The sequence below is a fragment of the Argiope bruennichi genome, chromosome 3 (assembly GCF_947563725.1).
Source record: "Argiope bruennichi chromosome 3, qqArgBrue1.1, whole genome shotgun sequence".
In the NCBI taxonomy this organism is placed as follows: Eukaryota; Metazoa; Arthropoda; class Arachnida; order Araneae; family Araneidae; genus Argiope; species Argiope bruennichi.
The window spans coordinates 41,840,178-41,857,965 of NC_079153.1; the positions used below are offsets into that span (position 1 = coordinate 41,840,178).

Genomic DNA, 17,788 nt, shown 5'->3' on the forward strand with positions numbered 1-17,788 from the left:
CTTTTAAACGACTGCTATGCAAAATATTTTCAAAAAATTGATTTAAATGTTCGTAAATACCATTAAAATGCTAAAAAAATCGGAACTATTCTTAAGAATCTTCCGATCAAAATGATGCTATATTCATTCTAATTTTTTTCATTGTTCATAGAAATCTTTTAAATGACTGCTATGCAAAATATTTTCAAAAAATTTGATTTAAATATTTATAAATCACATTAAAAATGCTAAAAAAACAACTTTAAAGTATCTTCCAACCAACACTATATACCTATTTTCATTCTTTAATACAGCAAGAACCTCAATATATGTAGGTTGATATTCTTCTCCGTTGTAAGTATGAAAACAGGAATGGGTTCCCAGACGCTCCTAAGTTCGAGTGCATTTATGAATGAAATTCCATGCTGCGATATTCTCAGAGCGAAAAAGCGTCTGTTGTTGGATGGGGGCATTCATATGAAACTCGCCATTAACTTCTCTAAAGTGTATAAGAATGCGATCATTCCAGCTTAAGTAATTTTAGTTGACATGCAGAGATGGTGCGCCCTAAATATTTCTTTTCAGCTATATATATGTATGTCGCCTGATTTGTTTAGTAAAGTACATTTTAGATATGTTTTCTTTATCTACAGGGTCAGCAATTCTTTGCATTAATTTTAGTTTTCGTAAAATTACTTTTTCAATCAACTTGCGTTAGTATCAAGATTGCATTTTCCCCTCCATTAAATACAGTGCAACACGATATTTTTCTTGACATTAAATATACTATAACAAAAAACAGAAATATAAAAATAAAGGAAAAAACTTGTAAAAATACAAAATTTTTAAGCTTAATACTAATTTTGAAATGAATGAACGCTTTTTATTAAATGAGAAATTAAATTTAACATAAAAAGTCCTCAAGATAATATTAATAAGTAACCTAAAGCATTTCTTACATAACTGTTTTCTTATAAATATTTATTTGCTGACAATAATTTGTCAGCAAATCAATTTTTTTAATTTAATATGCATTTTTTTTTCACAAAGCCTTTAAATAATGAATATTTTAAACTAAATTTAACAAAAAAAAAAATGTCTTTAGGATCATATTAATAAAGAATGCTTTAAACTAAATTTAACAACAAAAAAATGTCCTCACGCTAATATTAATAAAGAATGCTTTAAACTAAATTTAACAATTAATTACATTTAATTAGAGAATGCTTTAAACTAAATTTAACAATTAACTACATTTAATTAGAGAATGCTTTAAACTAAATTTAACAAAAAAGGTCCTCAAGATAATATTAATAAGTAACCTAAAGCACCTCTTATATAACTGTTTTCTTGTATGCATTTATTTACTGACACAATTTGTAAATCAGTAAGCAATGAATAAAAATAATTTTTAAACACATATCTGTTAATTTTATATGCTTTTTTTTCACAAAACCTTTTAATAAAGAATGTTTTAAATGTCCATAAAAAATTTCGGAATATGTTTAGAAATACAAAACAACCGAAACAATAGCTTCAGAATTATTTGATATTTCATTCTAAATTTTTAATTATTTTGGAATGGAATGCAACGTTAAACATGGAGTTAAATACAACAAAACTGTTTTATCCATCATCTTTGAAATTCACACAACGATGATAAATTTATGGAAGAAAAGTGATTAAAATTAATTAATTTATTTATATTAAACTTATTATTTTTTAATTATTGAATTTTATTATTACTACTTTTAATTATTTTGGAATTTATCAGATGGAATGTAACGTTAAACAAGGAGTTAAATACAACAAAAATATTTTTTCAACCTCCTTTAAAATTCACACTGTAATGATAAGTTTGTGGATGGAAACCAATTAATTAAATTATATTAAATCTTATAATTTAAATCTCAGGGTTCTTATCGGTCGCCAATTTACCATCTTCACCGTTTTTTTGAGCATGTCGAGCTCGTTTGCACCTTCTGCACCAAAATGCTGTCCCTGACCGAATTCTGTGACAGCTGCATCACAACAACTATTCCGCTCTTAATTCTTGCAAAGCACGCTCGATTTTCTCTTGAAGTGGTGACTGCTGTTATGAAGACAGCATCCGCGGAAATCGGGATCTGCTGCGAACGGGAGGACTTTTCGAAAAGTTGGGCAGGAAGATACACGTGCTTGTAATCGCTCAACCCTTTTTTTATCTTCCGTTTTCCTTCTGTGTTATTCTACGTCTTGAAAAATGGTATTCCTGTCCTCATTCTGTAACAAATGAAATGGGGGTAAAAATTTGAGTTTGTCGGTTCTAAAAGGCATTCTTGTTTCTTATCAATAGTAATTCTTACATATTTTAATATTAAAAATGAGTTTACTTTAAGAACGGGCGAATTTAAGCAATTTGCATCCATATGAAGCCCCTCCTCTAATAAACGTGCCAATTTTGCCCAAATGTTAAAACATTTTCAAGTTAATAAACACGCTAGCGATTTATTTTAGGTTATTTATGTTCTTGTTTTAATAGTGAAAAGGCATTAAAAAATTAAGACTAAAATCTATCCGGCATCCATGACAGGCATGTATGCAACTATAAAATTATATCACAATTAGTAAATGTGCACTTAAAAAAACGAACCATAAAATTCTCTGGCATAAAAATTGGCAGCGATTTTTTTTTTCAAATAAAAGGTTGTTTATAATAAATTAATGGTGATTTCTTTTTTTTTATCTTTTATTTTCTATTTGTGAAATTGATTTCAGCAACCATAAAAAAATCGATTGATATGTAAAGTTATTTTAGAATTTTTTTTAAATTTTAAAATGCTAATTTTCATTTTTTGTATGTTTAGGAAAGAAAATTTAGAAAATTTTTTTGAATTAAACAATATCAATGGAGTTATTTTCTTAAAATAAATGAAAAATGGATAAAATAAATGCATCTTGTTTAAATGCAGACATTTCTTAGTACATTTTAACATTTTACTTTTTAATCAAAATTTTAATGTTACTTTTCAAAACATCTATGACTTACTGAGAGAGCTTGCATTATAATGCCAAGAAATTAATAAATATTTTATATAAGTAAATATTCTCAAACAATTAACAAAAAAGGGATAAAAGTATAGAATTTTCATTAAATTAAATAAAGAATTTGTTATTACATCGGGCAATAAATAAACATTTTTCTATACTTTCCGATTTTTTTTCATTGAAAGTTGACAAATTTAATAAATATTTTTCTATCAATCACAAAACTATTAATTTGATAATTATATGCAAATTTTATAATTAAATTGATATACATAATATTTTATCATTGAATTGTCTTGCTTCTTTGTTTAATTTTTTAACTACAATGATCATGTAATTTATTTATTGCATACATTGAAAGCAAAAATAAAATGATTGGATGATTTTTTTTTTGCCGTAAACGAAATTCACACTCGAAAAGTATTTTGATATTCCACAAATATACATTTTAGAAATATATATATGCTTAGGAATATATATTCTGCGAACTGCTAATTAAAAACTGCTATGAGTTATTTAATAAAATTTGGTGCTTGATTTTGTCAGTAAAATTGTAGATTTCTGTCAAGTTTCAGATGAATGCTGTCAACTGCTTTCTCTTCATTGGCTTGTCCATAACTGAGTATGGGAAAGCGACAGAGAAGAATTTAATCATTCAGAAGTTTTAAGCACTATATATTATGAGGCTCTTCCTTTAATAAGCTGATCAGTATTATTTCATATGTCAGCACATTTTTAATCGACATATTGATGCTTTACTTTAAGCTAATTTTTTTTAATTTTATTCATTTATTGATTCATTTTCATTATATATATATATATATATATATATATATATATATATATATATATATATATATATATATATATATTCTTTAATACATACAAAAATATGCAGAAATTAATACTCATAATACATAATAGTTTTGCAATATATATATATATATATATATCTATATATACTCTCTCTATATATACATATATATAGAGAGAGGGACACGAAGAGAGAGGAGGGATTAAACATAAACTAGCTACATATAAAATAATAATAAAACATAAAAGAGCCTAACCAATAATACATGGTAAAGTCTTGAAGTTATCCTAACATTTTATAACTCTTAGAGTTTATATATTTTTTATAAATCTATTTATTTGTCAAATAGGAAAATAAAGTTTTTTAATTGATTTCTTGCTTATTGGCTGCCTCTCAACTTATTGTCCTAAATAGCTGCCTAATCGAAAATTCGCCTCTGGTATGAGATAAAAAAAATCTCTACATAAAGTAAATGAAAAATATCATAGTATCTCAGGCATAGATTGATATGAAATTTTTGGTCCAATCGGTTAATGGGAAGATATTCAAAATGTATATTCAGTCCATTGAATGTCGAAGTGAAATACGAAATATAATTTACCGTATTGTAGAAATTATACTAATAAATCGGGGCGAGACCTCGCACGTAAGTTTTTTTTTGTATTATTATTATTATAATTATTACTTTCGACTGATAGTTGATGTTGAGTTGGTGCATTTAAAAACAGAAATACAAATAGGGGCAAACAGACCACATTTCAGTTAAAGTTTAGATTTCCGATTAGCTAAACTACGTAATGGCGGAAGGCCGCTAAGATAAGAGGGAGGGGGGGGGGTATAAGCAGATGGAATAAAAACTTTATTTTACTGATTGTTAAATAAGTAAATCATAAGAAATAAATTCTATAAATTTTAAAATATTGTGATAATATTAGTCCTTTATCAAGTATAATTTGTCAGTATACTTGGTCCATATACAGGTCTATGTGTTTCATTATGCTCACTTAGTTATTACAATATTTATAATCATTGAACTTTTGTTCCAATAGTAACATGTTTTTAAAGGTGTAGATTAAACACTAAATGCTGAAAAAAAAAAGACATTTACAAAATCTAACATATTAATCCTAGCTCTGAAATTACAAAATTGCTACTTGTAACACACTTCCGCGTAAAGTGTTATCCCTTATTTCTATCATGGAAAGAAAAAAAAATGTTACTTAAAAAAAACTTCCAGGAAGAAAATATCCCACAGTTTGCTCTAGTGTGCATATGGGGGGGGGGAGAGAAAATCCCATCAAAGTGTAAAGGGGGGGGGGATTTTGCACGTGACTGCCAGTCAGGTCATATGTAAAACATCTGTTGCCGGAAAAGATTGGAACATTTTTCTGCGAGGGTTGAATTTTATTGCTTTATATAGAATTATAAGAAATTTCTGATGTAAAAAAATGTTTAATTCGTTTATTTTTTTGAAAAGAAATTTTCACAAAAAAGCTTATTTTTTAAAAATAAGATTATTATAGTTATGTATATAAGTATAAGATATTATAATAATGAATAAGGGGCTAGTTGATAACAAAAAAAAAAATGTTTATGCTGAAGAATTTTCGAAAATCTTGCAAAATTAATTTGAAGTTTTGAAAATGACTTGGAAAAAATATCAACAAAATCAAAGTAAAAATAAAATTATATCTAAAATAAATAATTGGATATTAAGTATTTGTCGTATGATATTTTACGATAAAATACTGTAATTAACTTTTTGAAGCTATTTAATTATCATAAAAATTCGTTTATATGAGCATATATTTTAGTACGCAATACTTAATTTAAGAAACGCTTGTTTTCGTCTTATAATTAAGACATTCTAAGTTAAAGACTTGCGAAATTCATTAAACTTTAATGGTACTACTTTTGGCGAAAGTATTGCTTAAAAATGCATTTATGTCTTGCAAACTTTTTTTTGTGCGTGTGTGAAAGTATCATGTGAAACTTCTGAACTTAAATCATTACTTAAACTATTAATAAAATGTTAAAACAATTTCTAGTTTATAAAATAAAATTCATAAATTCTGAAATTTAACAGGGAAAAATTATTTAAGACCAAAAAGAAAAAAATCAACTTTTTCTTTATTGAATTTAATAATTAACATTTAAAAGTTGAGCCTTATATTAAAATTTTATGAAAAAAATATATAAACCAAATTACGTAATAAGAGCATGAAGATAATAATAAAAAGTCTTCACCAAAACAATTTGCATATTCTCACCTTTTCCCAAAACATTAAAAAAAAAAAAAAAAGGAAAGCAGGTTTCAATCAGAAATAAAATTTCAAATCGGAAATAAAAAGCAATTTCCTCGTTCAAATTTGTTTAGTTCGTCAGGCCACCGCTGCGCGTCGCTAGTGCGGGCAGTGGGCCACCAGGGCCAGCGGAGTTCATTCACCTCACCAAATCGGAAGAACAAAAAATTCCCAAACAGAGAAAGATGAGTAGGGCCCGTTCAGTGGAGCGTCACATGGCCCACACCTCACGGCCAGATTCGAATCTTTTTCTTTGCTTTGCTTGTGTGCTCAGACATTTCATTTGAATGTTTGCGCTTCGCTAGAAAAAGCAAGGCATCAAGTTCTTAGAAGGAAAAAAAAAAGAGCAAGTTTATGATACCTTTAAAGTTTATTTTGAATAGTCTTCACAAAGAAATGCATAAATTTAAGATAAGAGATCGTACATATAATAAAATAAAAAAATGGTTGATAACAGAATAGTCTATTAATAAAAGTAATAAATTTTCATAGTGAAAAACTATGAAAATGTTTCCAATTCAAATTTTTTCTTATAAATTAATGATACCTTCAAAGTTTATATTGAATAGTCTTCAAAAAGAAATGCATAAATCTAAGATTTAGAATCTTAATTATAATAAAATAAAAGATTTCTTTCTTCCTTTATTGAAAGATTTATAATTAATGTTGTAAATGGCAGTACATATAATAAATTACTAATAATAAAAGTAGTAAGTTTTCAAATTTTCATAGTGTAAAACTATAAAATTATTTTTTATTCAAAATTTTTCTTATAATTTCTGGGCAATTAGGGCATGGTTATCAGTTAATATTCCTTAGTATCTACCTAGAATCATCTTAAAGGCCGGCATTTTTTCTTTAGGTGTCGTTAAACATTCCCAGCAGCAAAGACAAGAAAAATTAATTCTTATAATAAATATTAAATTTCATTATATATTTATGAGAATCTATGATACGAGTTAACTAAAAGTATATAAAAAAAATTGTGTACAAACAGAATTAATTATGCATTTTTGTTTAATCAATAATAATTATTTATTAAGAATAAAAAATCGTAGCAATTTTATATCAGTTTGATTGGCTATGCTTATGAATATGTAAGTAGATAATTATAAAAGGCGTATGATTTTTTATTTGTCTGAGAGCGTAAAATAACCATGAATTGACCCTACTTAGTATGTTTTTTTTTAATAATTTTCTCTTGAAATATAGATTACTAAAATATTTTCTTTCAGATTAAATCATTTATATCCACACAAAACTCTTGTGAAATTCTTATGTTTAGCTGCCTGATTTTTTTTTTTTTTTTTGCTCTGTTTGATCAAAAAGTCAGTAAAAAATATATCTGGGAATGATCACATATTTTTTAAATTTTTATTTCTCATTTTACATGTCTTTTTCAAATTTTATATCATGAAAAACAAAACAAAACAAAAACAAAAAACGATCGTATTTGCACAAGAAAATAATAATTTTTAAAATATACATTAGTTAGCGTATATTTTGCAACATCAAAGTTTATTGCAAATTAAAATAAATTATAACAGCTCATAAAATAAAACTAAATATATTTCGGCCTTAATATTAACTAAACCAAAGAAAAGGAACATCAAAGAACTGATAAATTATATCAAATATTTCTTTGTACAAATAAGCAAACACTCATTTATTTTCCTCGTTTACATTTCAAAAACTTAATGGACGATATTCCATTACATTATAATTAGCCTTTTTTACCTATAAAAACAAAATTTGATTGAACCCTTAGTGGTACTTACAGAATGAAAAACATGATTCATTAGTTTCAACAGAAATCCTTCAAAATCTCGAAATATTCACTTTGCAAGAATTTGATCAAAAAACGGATTATTTGAGCATATTTTGAAATCATACATTTTTTTATTGCACCTTTTTCTTCTAGAAAGAAATATAAACTCTTTTAATTCATTTTTGAAAATTAATCATATCACAATCCTCTCTATATTCTCAAGATGCAGCGATATTCTTATGATTTTCCAAAATATCTAAATTTATCCGTTGAATTCATTATTTCTTAATTAATACCCATTGAATCCCAGGAAGAAAAAAAAACCCAAAGGAGAAATTCCTTTGAAATTGACTTTGAAGACATCTTTTCAAAGCCGTCAATGATCGTGTAATTTTCTTCAAAAAGGCCCCGTTGCTTTGTGTTGGCAGCCTTTGAACCAGTTCGCTCAGACTTTCCTTTCGTGAAATAAACTGGCGTTATTAAATAAGCTAATGAAACGGAAATAATAATAATTCGAGCTACCCGATAGGAAAGTGAAGTGCACTCCAGTTTGCGAAACACGGCCTCTGGAAGGGGAAATCTTGAATTATTTCGGGGGTCGGCCATATAATATACTCCGATGGGTTCCGATATTTTTTTTTCTTCCAAAGAATAAATCACGTATTTTTTGTTGAGTATAATTCACTGGAGTCTTATTTTTTTAAAAATTGTTAATTTGTATTATTTTCTTTGTTAATTTTGCAATTTTCCGCGGATATGTATCATAATAGCTATTTTTTGTTTTAAGGTTCATTTTTTTTTAAGAAAAGAATTTTTCTTTACTTTTTAGGAGGGAAAAATGTAATTTCAAATTTAACTCGATTCTTTTACAACGACGTGTCTGATCTATGCATCAAATTACTGAGTTTTTTTTATAGAGAAATAACTTCAATAGCAATAAAATTCGCAACACAAACTCCCCTAAGCTCAGACAGGTTTAAAAATATTAGAATTTTTTGCGTTTTTCTATCAATAGAAAAAACAAAATGTATCCAAATTAAGATGTGAATTAATTAGGAGGCCAAATAAATTCATTTGGCAGTGATAAAACAATTCTCAAAATGTGATTCGTTTTACGAATGTATTTTTTTTTTATGACTTCATAGCATTTTTGTTAATTTTATAATTTTTCATGCATATGTTTCATAATAGTTTTCTTTTCTTTAAATTTTTTTAAGCAAAAAAAAAAACAAAAAAACAATTTCATTACATTTTAGGAGGGAAAATGTAATTTTAAATTTAACACCCCTTCTTTTACAAAATCGTGTCTGACATATGTATCAAATTACTGAATTTTCGGTAGTATAATCTGTTATTAGCTTCAGAGCAATAAAATTGGAAAAACAAAATCCTTAGACTTCGATTTGTTTAAAAAGATATAGAAATTTCTTTACGTTTTTCTGTAAATGGAAAGAACACAAAGTGTCCAAAGTAAGATATGAATTAATTAAGCAGCCAAATAAATTCATTTGACGATGATAAAAAAGATTCTTAACTTGTTGTTCGTTTTAATGGTGTTGTATTATTGCATTTTAAATATATTTATATTTTACCTTAAAAACAATAAGAAAAAATTTTGATACAACTTTTAAGAGAATAAAGAAAGTTTCATATTTCATCTTTCTTATCTGGTGTCAGGAAAATGTTGGATAATTTCACAATTTATGTGCGTTGCATAGTGCGAAATGATCTTCTAATATAACAGAAATGTTCTCGAGAAATGGATTGACAAAAATGCTAAATTCCAGTTCAAATATCTTGCACTTACGCATCAAGTTGGTTTTAAATGGAACCATTGGAAGTTACATAATTTCGAGCTAGGGAGGGGGACTTAGGAATACTGTAAAGAGGGAACACTTTCTAGAATAAAAGTTTAATTATTTATTTTAAAGTGTCTGGAAACAAAGAATATTGTAACGATAATAAAATTGGATGGAAATAATTTGCATAATGTTAATTAAATCAAGTGGTTAATTAAATCAGTGTGTCATGATGCCGAAAAATTTTCGGAATATAGGTAAAGTAAGGTTGAAGATTTGAAAAAAAAAAAAAAGTCCTAATTATGAGTTCTCAAAAAATTAATTAATGCTCATTTTTGATCATTGAAATGAAGACGGATTACAAAGACATAATTAGAAATGAATATAAATGATATTTTTATAAACAGAATTATTATAATATAAATAAATTTTTTTTTTTTTAAAAAAAAAAGGAAACCTAAAGAATTTTCTTTCTACATTCAGAAAAAATATCTTCTTTAAATAATTGTAATATCATATAACTCTTAATAAAATAATTACATGATTACAATTTTAATAAATTATTTAATATTGTTAATTACAAAAGCATTTGAAAACTGCATCGATTTTTTTTTATTTTGTTAATTTATCTTCATCTACAAGAATAAAATATCGTTTAATAAGTTAATGCTATATTTGGCAATACTAAAATTGCATTTTATTGTTATGTTTCTTTTACATAACATAGAAAAAAATTTCATCTTATCGTTAAAAGACAGTTTTATGTACCATTAAATTCATAAAATTTAAATGATAATTTCTTTCAGAGTTATAATAAGCTTACTTCAAAAACTCCTACTGAAAGATAAACATTTTCAATGGAAATAAAGATGATTTGGAAAAGTTATCGAGTTCTCAAATATCGAAAATTTTCCTCTCAAAAATGTTCAGATATTTTTGTAGAAAAATTACTTTCTCGAACAGTATTATCAGTGTTCGAATCGAAGTTTTTAAAATTTCAATATCTTTTTCAAACATTCGATTTATTTATTAAACTGCAAATGGATGATATACAAGAAAAGAAGCGCGCTTTCCTGCCGCTATCTCCGATAAACCGGGTTCTCTGTACTTTTAGCGGCGCATCCAGTGCACGGTCCCTCTCCACCACTTTCCATACGCTCCCCCTGACCCACCCCTGTCACCCCTGCCGGTTGAATACCTCTTTTATAAATTCTCCATCTCTTCAATAGGAAAATTAGGCACTTGAGATCAGACACTCGGTTAACCTCAAACACACACACTCTTCCGATATAGAAAACGATATTTTGCTCTAACAAGCCAATTTGGGGGCTCTCCTGCACCGCCTAACAAGGCATTTTCGGCCGAAATTTAAGTGGGAGCGTGCCCCACGGTAAAAGACGAGTTATCAATCGGACTTCCACTTTGTGCGTGTCTCTTCCTTTGAAGCTGGTAGGCCTCGTTATTTATTTGCCCGTTCCTTGCGACTCTGCCGGCAAAAGAGGATCGCTGCATTATTTTATTCGCTAATTAAATGAATTCAGTCGGACTTTATGTGGCTTCCGATTAAATTTTGTTTGATGACTTCCTTGTCAGGATGCGTTTCAATATCCGGCATGCTGATGTAAATTTTTGCCCTTTTCTTAACTAGCCAAAAAAAAGATCAAAAGTTTAAATGTATGTAATGTTTTAGCGAGTAATGTTTAATAAGCTTCGCCAATAGTAAGGAGTAAAACTGAAAAAATAGCTTGCATTATTATTTATATATTGATAGTTTTTGCAAACAGAATCTGTTTGATAAGAAAAAATTTAATTATAATAAAAAAAGATCAAAAGTTTAAATGTATGTAATGTTTTGGCGAGGAATAATTAATAAGCATCGCCAAAAGAAAGGAATAAAACTCTATAAATAGCTAGCATTATTATTTATATATTGTTAGTTTTTATAAACAGAGTCTTTTTCACAAGAAATCATTTAATTATAATGATACTGATTTATAAATTTTTTGTGCAATGGTATGGCTTGCAATTTTGAAAGATCATGTTTGTTTTCTCTTGTGATATCTATGGTTTTACAACACGTTTTATTAAATATATCCCAGCATTTGAAATTTCCAATACTTTGTTTGTGCTATTCCGAAAAGAAACTGCTCGAAATTACTAAAATTTTGTTTTGTGACATTCCGAACAGTAACATCGTTTAGAATTACTAATAACATTCAGAGCAGAAACTGCTTGAAATTACGATATTTTATTGTGTAACATTCCGAAAAGAAACTTGGCACGAAGTTACTAATATTTTGCTTTATGACATTCAGAAAAGAACTGCTGGAAATTATTAATATCTTGTTTTGTATTGAGAACAGAAACATAGCATAAAGTTACAAATATTTTGTTTTGTAACATTCCGAATAAAAACTTCACTCGAAATATTGATATTTTATTTTGCTACATTTCAAACAGTAAAAATAATTTTGTTCGCTCGTGCATTTCAAATTATATAAGCTCAAATATCAATAACTTACTACATTTTCAAACTGATGGTTATTAATTAATCATTTACATATTTAACGATATTCTAAATAAAAACATTCTTTGAAATCATTTATATATTAATTTGTTTGTGTATTGCAATATGCTTTATAATTTAACCTTAAATAACCTTCAATATTATAGAAGGTTACTCGAGGAAGAATATTTGCGCTTTTTTTTTCCCAAAAAAATATTTCACTAATTTTGAAACAATATATGAACTTTAGTAATAACACACTTCCCATTTTGTGCTACAAAAATTTACCATCTTTTTTTGTTTGCCCTCATCGTCATTACAAACACTCTCCATATATAGAGGCTTTGACTTTTGTTAACAAAACATTGTACCAAAAGCAATTTCTTTGCCTTATTATACTTGTAACTTTTACCGTTCAATTTTTTGAGGGGAAAAAAATAAATGGGTGATGATTTGAAAGTGCATTTTCCATTTTTCTAATGGATGCATTATCAATTAAACCAATATTAATTTGCTTTATTTTTCTTAACATGTGTAAATATCCTCTATCAAAGAAAAAAAATTATTTCTGCGCTTTTTCCCTATACATTTCTCTTTTCTTTGATTCCTTAGTTTAACGTCACGAGTTTTGCATGGTACACATTTAAGCCAGTGCTTAGTAGCTTGGAAGTGATTAAAAATGCTAAACAGGTTCTTGATTTCAATGATTTAATGACATAATCTTCGTTTGAAGTAATTCGATAGTCGATTTAGTTTGTGCTGGTTCATCCTGTCTATTTCGAGACATTTATCACTGAAATTAAAATAAATCATTTTTCCAATCCCATTTATCAATCGTTTTAGAAGTGAATTGTTTTACAATGTACTTATAGTGTAAACCAAAAATTTGTTGCACTGTATTATTGAGTGTCTTTCAATGAATGTGGAACTTAATTTTCTAATTTAAAAAGAAGAACATTTTCAAATATATGGTGATGGTTTCAAAAATAAATTTGGAGCCTTTATCTAAGTTCTTGAATTGAAAATATTACAATCCGAATCGGTTATAGCAGTCATTTTGTCATCATCAACTTGAGTTCATCTATCAAAACATTGGTCACATTTAGGGGAAAAAAAAAGCTAAAAGTAACTTAGTAAATCATTTCTGATAACTGATTTATGATTTTTCATAAACACTTTAATCTTCACATACATACATTTGTGATCGAAAATCGCTTTTTCCCCTTGCGAAAAAAAGGAAGAAAGAGAGAGAGAAAGATGCTGAATAAAATCAAAAAAAAATTTTCTCGCTCCATGTTATACTCGATACCATACTAACAATGTTAAATAAAATTATACACAGCCTAATTTAAAAATATGTTAACAGTCTGAAGTATTAGATAACTAATATAAAAGGAAATAAAACGTGAGATGTACAGACAGACATAATTCAAACTGATGTTAATCTTTCTGGTTGTGCAAACATAATTGAAATAACTTTTGCTCATAAGGTTAAGCTTGATGCGTTATGGAAAGGTTCATAAGGTTAACTTTTGTATGGCAATCTTATTTGGCAAAATATTGTAAGACAATGATATTCTGCCTAACTTTGTAGAGCAATTTTATTTTCAAACTCATACATAGCAACATCAGTCAGCAACATCTTGTTGAACAGATTTGGTGTAACAATGTGTTTCGGCAAAATTTTGTACAGCAGTCTTATTCGGCAATATTTTGATAAGGTGGCATTTCTCATCGATTATAGCCGACACTGGCTTTTGATTAGAATTTTTAACTCACCTGGTGCAGCAAGGTGTTTTGAAGGTGAATGGCTAGCAGCTGCTAAACCTCATTCGAAAATTGTTTACATTCTTTATTTGGCTTCACAGGTGCATTGGAAAAGATTTTTAGAGGCATTATTTTCAGAGCAGATTTTTTCTATCTCAAAATGCGTCTAGGGACTTTTATTTACTCTCTCTCCTCTATTATCAAACGCTTTCACTTCACAATCAACAACGGTGGAATAAAAACCCGTAAATAAAAAAAAAAATGTGTAGGCCCCTTGAATACTTCTATAGTACCGTTATCTATAGAAAAGGCTCTATAAAATCTATTTTTAGATACCCATCAACAGGTTGCAACTTAGTGTTTGCTGTTTACTACCAACCCCAATCTATCATCCCTCATCCTCTACCCTCTTCGAAATTCACATCTGCCGTTTAAATAAAAATAAATAAAGAAAAAACGGAAGGAAAAAAAATGACAGCTTACGGCAGGTTGCTGTCCAAAAATAAGGGATAGGGCAAGCAAAAAAAGTGCATAAAAAGTAAGCCGAAGCTATGCGGAAGCAAAAGCTTGCATGTACCGTTATGCAAGCTCTATAGAAAGTCTCCCCTATAGATATGCGTCATTGTTCAATACAGGAGCGAGGTATATCCCCAGATTTTTTTTATCCTCCCCACCATACTTCAGACGTAAGATTGCATCGTTTTTTTCACCTCCCTCCCTCTCTCTTTTTTTCTACCCTCCCCTCATTTGTATCGAGTAGGCAGAGGGAAATAATTTAAGACGCCCTAACTCTCGTGACCGTGAAGAGTTCAAAAGGACAAGTTCACGCTGAGATGAGGTATCTTCCCTCCCCTCCCCCTCTCTCCCTTTCTTTCCCGTTGATTGTAGTGAATGGAAGGACCGACCCGTCCCGTTATCTCGATATCTCAACTTACCAACGAATGGTCAAGTAATTAATGCCTCCTCTTTTGAGAGTCGTTGTTGCACCTGAAAAGAAGAGCGGCGGAAGCATTACTTGTGCAAAGCATAAAACTGTATTCTGCGGCTTATTTTTTAGTAGCAGAAAACTTCCTCGTTATTAAGAAATGGTCTTTGTAATGGGCTCTTAATACGGAATATTGTCCTTTCTTTGAATGTAATTTCTATTATCTTGTTTAAAAAAATATTGAAGTGAATTTATTTATTTATTTGCTTGTTTCAGAATGTTCGCAGCAGAAAAATCTTATTCCAGTTAGTCAAGACCAAATCGAAAATACATAAAATACACATAAATAAAAAGAAAATATTCAAAATAAAGATTGCGATTTATTGATCATAAAATAAGTTCACAAAAGCGCTAAATAGCATTCCTGTATAGTTAGTACTATTTTTAATTGGGAAAGCTAATTTAAATCAAATCAACTGAAAACTGCAAAAATCTATTAAGTATTCTTAAAATAAATAATCCTGCTTAAGTTTAATACCATTTCTTAGATATTAGTTCAATATCGTTTTTTTTTTATTTAAAGTTTTGTAAAATGATTTATTTCACGTTGATATGAATATTCATATTCGAAATGGTAAGATTTAAATCGAAACGATATCTCATAATATCAAAATCTTGCACTCACTTTAACAAAATTTGGCGACTCTTTCTATTTGAACAATTTGCAAAAATATTCATAACAATCACTCTCTATAGAATTTTTTTTTTTTTTCTGAAACAAAACACTTGCCTTTTTTTCTGAAAATTTATAATGAAAAGAAAAAATATGTTATTATTATTATTATTATTTGTTAATGAAGTTTAATTGCTTATTGAATCGCTCATACTGTGAACGATGTTTCGAGGGGTACAAATGTATGATATCCAAACTTCGAGCGACAATTTTGGGAATAAAGGAGTGATTTTGGTGGGCGGGTGCAGGGCGATTACGCGGACAAAAAGAATTTGTGTTCTTGAATTTTCCAATAAAGATTTGATATGGATGAAAAAAATTTATTATGAACTATTCATTTATTATCAAGTCTACTTTCTTAAATATTGCAGTTAAGGATTGCATTGAAATTATTATTCATAGTTAACTAGTGGTTTGTTTACTCATATTGTGAACCTACGAATATTTATTTTTCTTATTATCACAGAATTTTATGACTAAAAAATGAAAAAAAAAAAAAAAGAATAAATTATTTTCTTTTTTTCAAAAAAAAAAAAAAAAGGATATCGAAATTTTATATATTAAAAAACATTCTGCATTACCGTTTAAATTTTATTCAATAAATAACATTTATTAACATGTTTTGAGAAACAAATTATCTTAAAAACTATAAATAAATTCATTAAAAGCCAGCTCTAAAATAGCTTCAACCCAACCGATATTTTGGTATTTTTTTCCTACAAAAGAAAAAAATGTTTGTTCTTATAAATTAGTAGATTCACAAGTGAATAATTCACAAACTTTTGATATAAAAAATGAAATAAATTCACTGTTACATGGATTTAATATACCAGCGAAAAATATAAAAATAAGATTAGTGTCTAATAAAGTCGATCGTACGTTTTTTTAAAATGTTATATTTTCTTGCTATAATTAATAATAAATTAAATTCTTTTATTTTTTCATTGCAGAAAGAAGAGCGGCAAATTTTCTTTAGTCAGGTAGATTTCCTTTCTACAACTTGTGCAAAATGGCTTAGAAGACCACTGTCCGAAATTTCTTTACTCCACAATTTGGTAAGTTCATGACTTTAGAACTTGAAATTCAGAAGTTAGTTATGTAATGAAAATTATTGAACATAGCAATACATATCTCTACTACTAATAAGAGAGTATATGTGTCTGTGTGCTCTACAAGCCCGCCTGTTTAACTTATAGCAACTTGTTTTCACACATGTCTAGTTTGGTGAGTGAGAATGCAAACAATGTTTTTTTTTTATTTTAATCAGAACTTTGATTAATTAAAATTTAATAAAAGTTTGAATTATTTTCATTATGATTCTGAGAATATTTTAATACGAAAGGGATAAAATATGTCCAAATTTTTTACAACACATGAACATTAAAAAAAAAAAAAAACACTTTTTAATATACCAAATTAATGGGTATAAAGTTTTTTGTCAAATTTTAACTGATTTTTAATTTTTTTTTCAGTATACGTTACAGCAATACTTTCAAAGTTGGAATAAAACTCAAATTGTTTTTGTTGTTGCTACAAACGTTTCATACTGGATATTTCTTTTTATTGATAATCAAGGTCTGAAACCGGATTCTCACCCCCCCACCCCCTTTTTTTTCCATGATGAGCATGTTTCTGTTTAAAGCATGGTTTTAATAATCTTAATACAGATATTAACTTACAGATATTACAGATATTAACTTCAGAAGTAAGTAACGATAAAAAAAAATTCGGTTTTCGTCTCCTATATTATAAGTAAAACCAGAAAAACATTTCTTGTTTTAATTTTATATCATCGTTTATTAATGAAGTTAAGAGTGTATGGCTCCTTGCAATGACGATATGACGTGATAGTAAGAGTTACAAGATTATCGAACATTTAAAAACATTTTGCCGAAGAAGCCATTAAGAAATACTTATACATAAAAGATTTAAGTGACGTTTTTCACAAATAATAATCTCAGAGAACCAACTGTTCGTGAAAGGCGACTGGTAAAGGCATATATTATTTTTAACATAAAATAAATACCCATGAAATCTAAGTAATTTAGGTGTTGCAGTGTTTTGAAAAGTGCAAGGAGATAATATATAATATCTCCCAATGTAATTTTTTCATAGCTAATATCTGTCAAATAAGTATTTAGTTCTGTAATGACATCATATTATTAGC

The 17,788-nt window shown here is 27.8% G+C and overlaps 1 protein-coding gene across 3 annotated transcripts in view; it reads left to right on the forward strand.

The window, feature by feature from the left end:
* LOC129962509 (PR domain zinc finger protein 1-like) overlaps positions 1-17,788 on the forward strand; it is an 83,297-nt gene that overhangs the window by 12,659 nt on the left and 52,850 nt on the right. For all 3 annotated transcript variants that reach the window (XM_056076254.1, XM_056076255.1, XM_056076253.1), the window contains exon 2: positions 16,572-16,676. The gene's annotated coding sequence lies outside the window, so the exon portion shown is untranslated. The remainder of the gene's footprint in view (positions 1-16,571; positions 16,677-17,788) is intronic.